This window comes from Mytilus californianus, unplaced genomic scaffold (genome assembly GCF_021869535.1).
Source record: "Mytilus californianus isolate M0D057914Y unplaced genomic scaffold, xbMytCali1.0.p SCAF_12, whole genome shotgun sequence".
Taxonomy (NCBI): Eukaryota; Metazoa; Mollusca; class Bivalvia; order Mytilida; family Mytilidae; genus Mytilus; species Mytilus californianus.
The window spans coordinates 9605889-9619491 of record NW_026262604.1 but is presented as its reverse complement, the minus strand read 5'-3'; the positions used below and the strand labels follow the sequence as shown (position 1 = coordinate 9619491).

At 33.3% G+C, this 13603-nt stretch overlaps 1 protein-coding gene across 1 annotated transcript in view; it reads left to right on the top strand.

Moving 5' to 3' along the window:
* Positions 1-13603, top strand: part of LOC127721337 (uncharacterized) — a 35543-nt gene that overhangs the window by 5041 nt on the left and 16899 nt on the right. The window lies entirely within an intron of this gene.

The window sequence follows — 13603 nt, the reverse complement described above, 5'->3', positions numbered from 1 at the left end:
GGAAATTAACTCTTGGTCTTTCAAACGTTTCCACAGGTAAAATCAGGTAAAACTATGAGCTACTGCTCACTGATGATACCCCCGCCGAAATATTTCGGTAAACAGGAAGTTGTTGAGTGATGAATCTGAAAACGCATCACACGGTATAGCTGACTTAATAAACCCTGAAACCAAATTTCAGAAATCATTGTCAAGTAGTTCCTGAGAAAATGTGACGAAAATTTTCAACTTGGCTATCATGTGTAAAATAATACAAGTGTTCGGTAAACAGGAAGTTGTTGAGTGATGAATCTGATAACGCATCACACGGTGTAACTTACTTATATAAACCCTGAAACCAAATTTCCGAAATCCATGTCAACTAGTTCCTAAGAAAAATGCGACGAAAATATTCATGGGACGGACGGATGGACTGACGAACTGACGGACTGACGGAAGGACAGACAGAGGTAAAACAGTATACTCCCCCTTTTTAAAAGCGGGGGTATAAAAAACAGTGGTAACAGCAAGGAAATTATCCCTTGGAACAAAGTTTTAGCATGCAAATTTTTTAGATATACTTTAGTTATAAAAAAAAAAAACAGATCCATAGGGGACAACTTTCTTATATAATCTTTCAAATTTGTGACAATTGGAAACATATTTACTTGATGTCTGTTCTATGGTCGGGTTGTTGTCTCTTTGACACATTCCCCATTTCCATTCTCAATTTTATTGATAACGACATTCTTTGTATGATTTGATTGTCAGAAAAACAACAGTGGACAACATGATTTTTTTTTGGGGGGGGGGGGGGGGGGGGGGGGGGGGGGGGGGGGGGCATTTATATTATAATATTTTTTTTGAAGAATATAAGAAGGAGTGTGTGATTGGCAATAGTCGGTGCATTATGTACTGTAGTTAATACTGAAACTTAAAATTTTCCAAAAAGATAATTGGATTAGAAAATAATTGCCGGTGAAGGATGGAACCAGGAAGTTAGACTTTTTCTGATATTGTCTCATTTCCGTATACAATACAACAGCTATGACTGTACGTGCTTTCCGTGACCGTATCAAAACAATGCAAAGAAAAGCTTGATGATATAAGTAAACAAGTAATTTCATGGTTGTAGCATTAAAATGTAATTATATGAATTGAATGCTTCTTTTTATAGTTTTATATGGTTGTGCAAGAGTTGGTCGTGTGAACATTTTTAGTATGTAGCGCTTAAATAAATGTATGTTTTAAAATTTTACGTAGTAAGGCAGATGTCTCGTTGACTATAACCCAAATCTCCTTTCATTTACTAGTATATGTATTGCCATTAATTGCTTTCAAATGTTCTGTTTTGCTTTGTTTTGGCTCTGTTTGGTGTATAAATACGCAGCCAAATCCGGCCTAATTCGCAGAACACTCCCGACGGTATTAATTGTTAATTTATTCTTGTCATAAATACCCATGGAAGAATTGCCACGTGACGTAAAGCATCAATCTATAAAAGGAGGTTTGCTACTCTGTTTCAAAATACCAAGCTTTTGAAAAGACTGTTATAAATCAAGTGATAGTATATAGATGCAGGAACCATAAAAGCAGAAAAATATGAAGTATCCGTGTGCTTGTGTTCGAACTATAAACCATTGAAAACTTGGCGTGAAATGATTCTCTCTAGATTTTTCATACATTTAACATTTGAACCTTTTTTCTGTCAAAAAGTATGGAAAAATAGCAGGATTTAATAAGATTTTCAAAGCTGGCTTTTTAAGCCATATGTAATCAAATTATGAAAAAAAAGTAGGGATTAGTGGGCAAAAGTTTTTAATGGCACTATATGGATAAAACTAGAGGATTCCGAATATCTGGCAAAAATTCAAAAACTAGAGGAGAAAGAACATATGTCAAACAACGAGTCACAACAGTTGATTGTGATGTTAAAATACGGTTGTCCCTGGACTTCTGGATTTACGGCAAACAAGCAAAGTTTTCCTTTATATTGTATCAACTTTCTCGCCATATGAATGCTCATTATAACATGCAGACTAAATGGATTCTATTTGTCAAAAAAATATGTCAAGATTGTGGTTTCTCATATATATGGGAAACACAAAACTTTATAGGTAAAGATTGGTTAAAAACTGTTATAAAGCAAAGATTATTAGACCAGTTTCTTCAGAATTGGAATTCCCTTATTCAAAATTCGTCAAAAGCTATAAACTACAAAATTTTTAAGAAAAACTGGGAATTTGAGGAATATTTTAATATTTTGGACTTTAAACATGCCGTTGTTCTTTGTCGATTTCGAACGACTAATAACAAATTGCCGATTGAAACAGGAAGGTGGCAAAACGTATTGAGAGAAAACCGTGTTTGCCATCAACAATCAACAAATTGGTGACGAATATCTATATATATTTGAATGTACTTTTTTTCGATCAAAAACGTACAGAGTATTTACCCTCTTATTTTGTACAACGACATCATACATTTAAATTCTTCGGAACTTATGTCCAGTACACGAAAACCAGTCCTGAAGAAACTTTGTTTATTTATAAAAAATGTTAATACTTTTGTTTGTCCTCCTGGCTAGTGACTTCTGTAACCTCTCTCCTTGTTTTGTATATATTGTAAATAGTTATTGTTGTTATCTCTGTACTGATGTAATGCATTGGCTTTATGAGAATAAAAGAGTTAGTGTATAACTTCTCCCGTCCGGTAGATAACCTCTTGCCAAAGTAAGGATTTCGTTTGGCTGTGCGGGATGTATGAATACATACGTAGACGAGTCCAGTTGGAACGGGAACGTTAAATCGATACCTCTTTTAAGGTGAATTCCAAGGTGTTTGTACGTTAAAGAACTCTTGCAAATATCTCTGAAGGTCTCTTGTCTGCTCATCGCGATCGAACAAATTTGAAAGCCTATCGATTGTATTTTTTATTTATTTGTTCTGGTCCCGAATATCCATAAAACACTGGACATTGGAGTTAAGCAAGCAGCAATCGATCAAACCTACAAACAATTGCAGATTGATTGATTTGAGGTGTTTATTAAATTGAGAATACGAAAAGCCTTTTTTAATGATGTCATGAACTGAATATACGTTATATGCTCAAACAGTCATGCTAACTTTTTTCTTCACCTTGTCCGTAATGGATAGTTATTGCATTAGCAGTTATACCAAATCTCCTTTTTTCTTATCATTATAAAATAGAGGCGGAAGATACCAAAGGAAAAGTAAAGCTCATAAATCGAAAAAAACTAACAATAACATTGCAAAAAAAACAACAACATAAAACAAAAAAAAAAGACCCAAATTACAAACATTTTTTTTACAAAACAGTACGTATAAAATAAAAGACTATTAATACAAAACTCATTACCATCCAGAGGTGATCTCATGCGCTGTAAGGGTAAGGGTAAGGAGATCGTGCTTCAAATGTGGGAAAATTGATCTTATCTAAAAAAAAAGAGTAATGATATTGAGATAGTGAAGGCCACCAACGAGTCTTTAATACAGCTAGAAAATCCCACACCCGGAGGTGGACTTCAGCTGGCTCCTTAACTAAATGTGTAATAGTTCAGTAAAAATGGACGTCAAACTAAACTCCGAAACATATAAATGAACTGAATTAAAAAAAATACAGGACTAACCAAGACCAGAGGCTCCTGACTTGGGACAGGCGCCGAAATGCGGCGGGGTTAAAAATGTTTTGTGAGATATCAACCCTCCCCTATACCTCTAGCCATTGCAGAATAAACAAACACACAGCAATACGCACAGTAAAACTCAGTTTAAAAGAAGATCGAGTCCAATGTCAGAATAGGACTAAAAAAAAATAAGTAAAATGACAATGATACATACATAAACAAAGGACTACACCTAGGTTAAGGGCAATAACTCTTAAAATCATCAGTACAGGACAGGAAAACTGACAACTCCTTCCTAGTCAATTAAGATTGGAGTCGAAAGCATCTGCCACATGAGCGGTTCGAACTAACAATATCAGTGTTGACATCTGAAAAGTGATACAGTAGATGAAATACTTAACACATTCGGTCACAGAGGCCCCTTAAGGAGAAAGACCACGGTTAAGAGAATTAACTTTTAAAATCATCAGTATGTTTGTGCCAACCATTTTCATAAATGTATTCTAAGCCTCTAGGTTACATAGATTATTTCCAATCTGTTTCAGGTAAATGCTTAAAATACATTGATGAAACTAACTTGACTTTTACAAACGCATCACGTACTGATTTAAAGAGTTAAACTTTTAAGGTGTGCATGTAACATATGCCGATGATTAATAGAATGCTGATGGTTCATTGGTATATCAATGCAATTTTAATAACTCAGAGAATAGACCCCCACTACCAGTATGGTATATGTGTGGGGTTTCTCATTGTAGCGCATATCTTAAATCTCAGATATAAATAATTTTTTGTAGGTAAGGTATGTTCTATTTTCTCCTAACCCGACTAACCCAGTCGTTATATTCCGACTCACTATCGATCGCTACATTAACGCCTGAATGCATTCACCTATTCAGCGGAAGTTTAGATAACGCTATGAATTGTGGGTAGAGAATTAATCCAAAAAAAAAGGCGGAGGATACTGACCGATAAATCGTTCGAGTTACTTTTCTCCTGGCTTTTTATCAACCTGATGTACACTGCATAAATATACAATTGAAATGAATTTTCCAAATTAAGGTCAACGTCACATGCTGATTCATTTACCTATTTCAAAGATAGAACGTGTTGTTTAGAATGTACTTTTTTACGACGAAAAACTGCATCTTTTACATAAAGATTACTTGAAAAATGTTGTAAAGGAGTAAAGATTTTTAAAAATCCGTTTTTATAAACTCGTTAGAAAAGAACGACAACAAAATAAATTTCACCATGCATCATCTTTTTTGGTTATTGGTTATCCCTTTGGTACTCTTTATGCAGGGAGAAAGTTCCCAAGCAAAGGCTGGTTCAAACATTTTGCTGTTTAAAAGATATAGGACAACTTTTAAATCCCCCATCGAGGGAAAGAATAACAAAAACTGCAAGCTGGGTTTAATGTGTATTATATATACACATAATAATGTAACGTTTATACGAATAATTCTAATAAATGTAATGTATTCTGGAAAATTCTAATAAATATAATATAGTTTTAAAGGATATTTCTAATAAATGTAATGTATTCAGGAAAATTCTAATAAATATAATATAGTTTTAAAGGATATTTCTAATAAATGTAATGTAGTTAGGTGTAATGTAGTTAGAATATTTCTAATAAATGGAATGTAGTAGGAATATTTCTAATAAATGAAATGTAGTTACAATATTTTTTTTTAAATGTAATGTAGTTAGGGTATTTCTAATAAATGTTATGCAGTTATGACGTTTTTGATAAATATAATGTAGTTAGGATATTTCTAATAAATGTTATGTAGTAATGATATTTCTAATAGCTGTAATGAAGTTAGGATATTTCTAATAAATGTAATGTTGTTAACAAATTCTAATAAATGCAATGTAGTAAGGATATTTCTATTAAATGTAATGTAGTTAAATAATTCTAATAAATGTAATGTAGTCAGGATATTTCTGATAATGTAATGTAGTTAGGGAACTTCTAATAAATTTAATGTTGATATGAATATTTCTAATACATGTTATGTTGTTATGATATTTCTAATAAATGTTATGTTAGTAGTTAGAATATTTCTAATAAATGTAATGTTAAGAAGAAAATTTAAAATAAATGTAATGTTAATAAGAATATTTCTAATAAATGTAATGTTATTATAACTTGTTTTTTCCACTAAATGTTATGTTAATTATGTTAATTAGAATATTTCTACTATAATTATGCACTGTAAACACTTAAGAAACGAGGTGTATCGTGTTGTAATGGTAATTTACGATTCCTGCGTACTTCCGTTACTGTTAGTACGTCATTCACGTGTTGTGATAGCGTGACGTCATCAAAAATCAACACCCCATTATTTGTTGTAATTTCAACTGGTGGGTGTAATCTAAGAGCAGTTGCAGCTGAAAGTAGAAATAGATAAACATGTAAAATGGAAATCCTTCAATTAAGAAATTTAGTTTTAGGACAGAATTGGGTTTACAGAACACAGAATTATGATCAATTATGGTAAAAAAAAGTGCAGAATAATGGTAAAAATATTAAATAGAGAAACATGACATTAAAAATTAAAGAATGCAAAAATGATAGACCCCAATCCAGACCCTCATACCGGTATAAATTTAATTTAGTTTTGATACGTCAAGTCAAACGTTGAGCTAATGATCAAGGATACAACTATTAAAATAGAAATAAATATGGCCGGGTAATGTCATTGGAGTTTTTATTTGATCTCTTTGAGAAGTCCGTTGATTGCTGTCTGTTGATTGCTCAATTAACGTCTAGTGGCTAAATTTTTATGCATATCCAATATGTATAGGTTCCGACCTTGAGGAAGCGTGAATCATGTGATTGAGGTTAGGGGAAGTAATGTGGCCTTGATATGGGTCACTTAAACACTACAGAGTTGTTGCAAAAGTTCCTTAAACTTGCAGTCTGTCGGATTTACCGTTCCCATTTCGACCAGGCGTAGCACTCTTCTAAATTCGGTCGATTCCGTTCCCCCTTTGGATAAACCCGAGAATTACCGATTGACGACTGCTCATTTATACATTCCGTACAAACGAATGGACGACTCACTATAGCAAATGTTTTTTTATGCCAAAATGTCCAGATGTGGTCGTATATTTCTTCACCAAAGGAAATCTAGCTCCCGATGGTTTCATATTATGAGTGCTTTAATATCCGTGATTTGTATTTTCTTCAACGATTTATGAGGTTTTAACATCAGCACTGGCATTGGTTGATTTTTTTTATTGCGTTGTTGCATGACTTTAAATATAAGTCGATCGCTCACTAATACTGTAAACTAACTTATTTCGACTTATTCCTGTCAGGGCTTTTACGCCAGATGAATTGAATCTTTAAGTTTTGCATTTCTACATAATGTTTATTTCTGGTACACAAAACTGGCAAATAGGACAATATTATTCGAATTCAATCACATTGGTGCAATCAGAAACATATAGATATACAGTTCCCAGGTGCAATCACATATCCTTTTTGTGTTATAGATATTGAGCAATATTTATCTTAATATACTAGTATTGAGAAACGGGTTATCAGATGTTGGTTGGTGTCTCTCATATTAGTTTTTCGTAAAACCGTTAGTTTTCTCAATGGAATTGTTTCATAATTTTAATGTCGGGACCTTTTAAAGCTGAATATACGGTATGGGTTTTTCTCATTGTTGAAGGCCGTACGGTTGCCTATAATTGCTTGCATCCACTTCATTTTTAACTTTGGTGGATTGTTGTCTCATTGGCAATCAAAGCTCATCTCCTTATTTTTACATTATTTTTTCGAGTTGAAAAATAACGCGAATATGTAAAACTTGGATCTGCCCTTTTTAAATGCATTAAGTAAATTTGTTAATTGCAAAATAACATCGCTGCGAAGGGGTCTAGAAAGGTCTCAACGCAAATCTCGGGTGACTCCGCTTCTCTCCATGTAGGGAATCGGTCGCGTTGTGACGAATGGTCTAAACGCGTAATGAAGTATCTACAAATTAGTCTTACCTGCAAAATGGAGTCCAACTACATTACTGGCAAATATTTCTTTTCTTTTTTCGTCCATCGAGAGACCGTTCAACATGTGCCTTCAAAAAAAAAGATTATACAAGTTTAACCTTTCTGTGCAGTAGCCTATCATAAATTATGTCAATAGGAAGTAGATTTTGTTGATCGGATCTCGAATACCCATACTGTAAAACGGTTCAATCGTTAGTTTTGTATGTAGTGTTGTTCATGATAATGTCAGTTATTCTTCGACTTGAGATTTTTTTGTCTCTATTGTATCAAACTTCTCGTTTTTACTTTTTGTTTCAAACAAATGCTGCGAATTTCACTCGAAAAGTTCCAAGATTTTTTTCGCAAAATAAAAAAACCAAAAATGCAAAGCAAATTAAAAAAAATAAATTAAAATTATCATTTCCGACACAATAGATCTTGAAATTAAAAAAATCTTGATAACTATACCTTTAAAATGTAAGGCATTGTATCTATAATATCTGAAGATAAGGATGTAAAAATCTCATAAAAAGCAAAGAAAAGAATAACGTATTCATTAGCCCTACGTGGGCAACATGGATAAATGGAATTGCGATAACATAAATTTTGTGTAACCTGAAACGCTTCCTTCTATAAATAATGCATCAACATTTTATCATTGTTTTTTTATCATTTTTTTAAATTGTCTGTCATGGTATTCTTTCACAACTTAATGTATATTATCAAATGTTTAAGTGTCAACCTAAAATAATAATTGTAAATTTATCTTAGTTGTGTTTCGTGCTTCATGCCAATCAAATGAGTTCAGTTATTTATCCTTTCAGAATCTAAAGCATTCTGGGTAATAGTTTCAATAGTGTACAACGAAACGTTGTGATGGGTATAAAACGTTCTCAATAGGGGCGTAAAGGGGGGTATCTGCACGGAAGAACGCGAAATAAAATTGCCATTTCAAGATGAACGAACAATTAAAAATTTCTTGCACGTTGATCTTTTTGCCGATTTCACGAAACACGGTGAATAACGAACCTTTTTCACGGCTGCACGTGAAATAAAAATGGCAAAACACGTTGCACGAAAATAACCCTTTACCACCCTCAACTCAACAATGGAGTTTCAACTAATGACGTGACTTTATTTTCATTTTGGTGTACGAACAATGAGATTACCTATAATTCTTTAGATTCTTGAAAGGCGAATATCCAACTGAATTTAACAGTTTGGTCTTATGCTGTGCTGCTACACCATTGTCCCAGTTTATGAGAGGGTTGAGTGCTCACAAGCATGTTTTAATAACTTCGCCACATTCTGTATGAGCCTGTAATTTACTGGTTTGTCGTTGGTTTCTGTTTTTTTTTTATATATCAGCAATAAAGATCGTTGCTTTTTCTCGTTTGAATTGTTAACATTTTTCATGCCGTAGCCTTTTATAGCCAAACTAATGGAGTTGTTCATTGTTAGATGCCGTACGATGACCTATATATACTTGCTTACATCCACGTCATTTTGGAATTTGGAATATACATCTACTTATTTTTATATCCATACCTTTCTTGGTTTGCCGAATAATGCGAGCTGTGTAGAAAATCGCGATCTTGGGGTACTGTCCACGTGCATCCTTTTTTAACCGCCATCAGACGATGTCCGGTAAATGCCTTAAGGTCACGTTCAGATTCAAGATAAGTGCCGTCGATTTCAAGACAGATTTGCTGCGGTTTATACCCAAGCATATGTAATGCTGTGAAGAAAAAAAAACAACAGTACTAAATTATCATCTAAGTGAAGTTCAAAATAAGAATATTTTTGTAAAGAAGTAATTTTTATAGAGAATTATGGCCAGATGTAGGCAGTCTATGCCAAACTGTTTTTAGGATGCGACTGACCGAGAAAAAAAATCTGGCTTTTTTTACTATATTTTCAACTAAAAAATCTAAAAATTTCTGTCTGACCGAATGATTTTTTGTTTGACATTTTGTCTGTCAGACAGAGTTTGGGATATACTGATATAGATAAATTTGTGAGCTATGTTTTGAGAAACACTTATTTGATAAACTAGAAAGATCGACATGAAAAAGGCTGTCTCTGGATTCTTCAAATGAAATGCATGAAAAACTTAACATTGAACAAGATAAAAAATAGTTACTTATGAGATAAAGTTCGCAAAGCGGTAACAATGCATTTAAATTTTTGACAGTAACTCAATTACTGCTTCGATCTAAAGCCTGGGTAAATGATACAAGCGAACATGCTAACATGAATACTCAAAGTGCTATAATGCCAACACTGGTAAGCCAGTCTGCAATATCAACAAACTAACTGATCATAAACACAGTCCTAAACAAATAAAACCTTTTGACGGATCCAGGAGGGGTGTTTGTGGGGGAGGGGGGATTTATTCAAAGCAATTGGACACATCGGTATGAGGAACAACAAAGTAGAAACGTAATCGAGCACACACATAGAAAAATAAATTTTAGCTTTGGTCGATTTTTATAGAGAAGAAAAATAGGGATGGGCCAGTAAGCTTTTTAGTAGGATTTTTTTCTTTTTTTCTTTATTTTTTAATTTGCATTTATCGAGTTGTTGCTAGTACTAGTAGATCTTTTTCTTTCTTTATTAGTCTTCAAACCCTGCAGATTATTTTGTGTGTGTGAATTTTGTTATATCTGATTGTTTCATATTAGTAGAAAACAAACTGACCATGTCATGGCAAAGAAAGTGAAACGAAGAAAATACCTTAAAAACCACACAAAACCACACGGTTGCCTACAATTCCTTACAAACGTCCACTTCATTTGAACTTTGATGGATAGTTGTCTCCTTAGCAATTATACCACAGCTCCCTATTTTGATATATAAAAATAAATACTGAGCAACACGAACAATACCAAAATCCAGGGGTGATCTCAGGTGCTCCGGAAAGGTAAGCAGATCCTGCCACACATGTGGCACCCGTCATTTTGCTCGTATGAATACACACCTAATATACAAATATGGTAAAAAGTCTAATGCCGTCGGTCACATTCGAGAAAAAGAGGATGGGATTGTGTTTGGAGCAATTAAAACAGATATTTCATAACGGTTAACCAACTCGTGATCGATGGCGTCCGTAAAATTTTCAAATGTATGATTTTAAATTCACCCCTTTCGGTTATGTAGCTTCCTTGTAAGCAGCAACACTCTATCAAGGAAATGCGAGCTCTGGAATATGGTATTAATGTTGGGAGGTATATATACTCCTCGTGCATGCAGGTGCTGCTGGAATGTTGCTACATAGAAATGGAAAGTTCACAATAATTGGGAAGTTGGAATCATCTCTTTTGCCGTAAAGTTTTGTTCTCAACCGACCCTTGTTGTTAATTTCTAGATGTTTACTTGAAGTAAAATGGATTGGACACAAGTAAAAAATACTTATGAATTTGCAATATATACCAATACAATGTTAACATGAGCATGCAATATTTCAAAATATACAATACATTTAGAGTAGCTATTGAAAAGAGATGATCGAAACAATAATTACGGAACAATTGGTAATGATGATGATGTGAATGAACCGGAAATACACTATATAGTATCATATGACAAGAAATCTTCCAGACATTTTAATAAATTCGAACACATGTTTTTAGATATCTGGACGCTTTGTTCATACGAGAGGTTCAGATCACCAGATGTTAGTAACTCAGTATTCAATTTAAAGTTATTAGGGAGCCATTTAAGATTGTTTATTAGAATTTTCCTCCCGTCTATATATAAGAACAGGAACAGTCGAAATGGAAATGGTGTACAGTCTCAATGTTGCACCAACAAAGACAAAATGGGTCAGCAATTATAATGACTGAACAAGTCTTAATGTAAGAAAGATAAGGAGCATCTTAATTAAGTTGGAATTAAATTTAGTTTCCTCGGTCCATATATAAATAGTGCTTTTTTTTTAGATTAGACCGTTGGTTTTCCTGTATGAATTGTTTTACACTGGTCATTGTGGGGCCTTTATAGCTTGCTGTTCGGTGTGAGCCAAGGCTCCGTGTTGAAGGCCGAACTTAGATCTATAATTGTTTACTTTTTAAACTTTGTTACTTGGATGGAGAGTTGTCTCATTGGCACTCATTCCACATCTTTTTATTTCACTTAAGTACATCTTTATTAATTGGATTTTGAATTTTGAGAAAGAATTTGCTTTTCGAAGGGGTACATCAGTGTAATTCCATGGTCTTATAGTTGATATTATAATGATACTATGTAAAGTTTGTGAGTCAGCGACCCAGTTTACAAATCAATACTCTCTAGAAAAACTGTGTTTAATCCTTATGATTCTTAACCCAAACATTTTCAATTTTTAATTAACAATTTTTGGTACAATGGCTACTATTTACCATCAAATGCACAATTGACATTTCGTAACTAAGGAGTAAGCCGCCATATTGACTTTCAGAAATCCAATAATGTTCGATTCATGCAATAGAATCTAAATTGAAATAACATTTGCCTCAAAAACTTCCTTTATAATTTATTTTTATCTTAAATCATGCTATTTACCTTGTTCACCCAAATCTTCCAATGAGAAACATACAATCCTAACAGATTTCTGTCTGTCATTGCTAAACACGTGGAATGTCGCACTGAAAAAAAAACCCCAAAAAACACTTTTTTTATTGTATACTAGTATTATGCTTGGTATAACCAATACTGCTTTTGGAACCTAAGAAATTTTAGTGTTGCATCTCGGAAAGAAAGATTTAACTAACATAATCATGGTAATGAAGACTATTCCCAAATTCGCCATTTCAGAATATAATTCATGCTGGGTGATATTTTCAAAAGCCGTATACCAAATTGTTGTAATTGGTTAAAAGACGTCATAAAATATGGAAATCGTCTTCTTTCAGGTGAGGAACCGAATTCAATCATGAATGTAAATGGTCCCTGGGAAACTTTGCACAGGGTCGGGCAGCACAGCATATCATCTCAAAGCTATATTTACTGATTTACTGGCTGTGCTGACAACTTCTTTCAGGGCCTGCTTTCAGAGCAGCTCTGTATCCCTCTTTCTTATCGGCCGAAGTGTGACTTTAGGTGAAAGTTGATTATAATCCATGTTGGTCTTTGGGAAGGATGATTGTCTACATATATATATATATTCTACATATATATATATATATATATATATATAAACGTCAGCGTAAAATTTCGACCCCATTTATCTCTAAAAGTAGCACATGAAGGTATATTTTTCATTATATAATTGAATTGATTAAGTGAAAAATATCTCGTATGCACATTGTCTTAAAAAATCACCGTGGAATCAAAACTGTATCGTATGCCCTTAATTATAGCATACATGGTCTGTTGGCATGACATTATTTCAATTTTACCATAAAAAGGCTTATAAACCTCATCTCTGATTGCATAGAACACTTCGGCATAAAGACCGTGGATTTCTTCCCTTAATTCTTATCACATCGTCCAATCAAAATAGCTGTTACATAGAAAACGTAATACTTTTCAAACTAGTCCTACCTTTGAGAGGAGTTATATTGGCGCGATCTTGAATTCTTCCATTGTTCATTCTTCGCTAAAACCATCAAAGTTTTGTCTTTATATCTTAACAAAGATTCGTCGTTTTCTATTTCAGTGCCATCTTCTTCCAAAACCAATCGGCCATTGATATTGAATTCTAGACATACTGAAATGTACATTGACACCAAATAGTTATACGAATCGTATTACTTTATTTCATTTTGCTGTTTTCAATTGTTTTTTTTTTAATTGGGTGATCCAATTTTTTTTTTTTTATTATTATTGTGGTGTGGTTTTTATAACTATATATTCGTGATTCTTAATACTTGTTTTAATTTTTATTTGGATTCGTTCGAATTTTGTTGCTAGTGTTATTCGTCGATATTTTTCTTAAACTGCATTTAAATATACCATTGAAAATTAATTATTTGAATTAGCTTGAGATCAGCA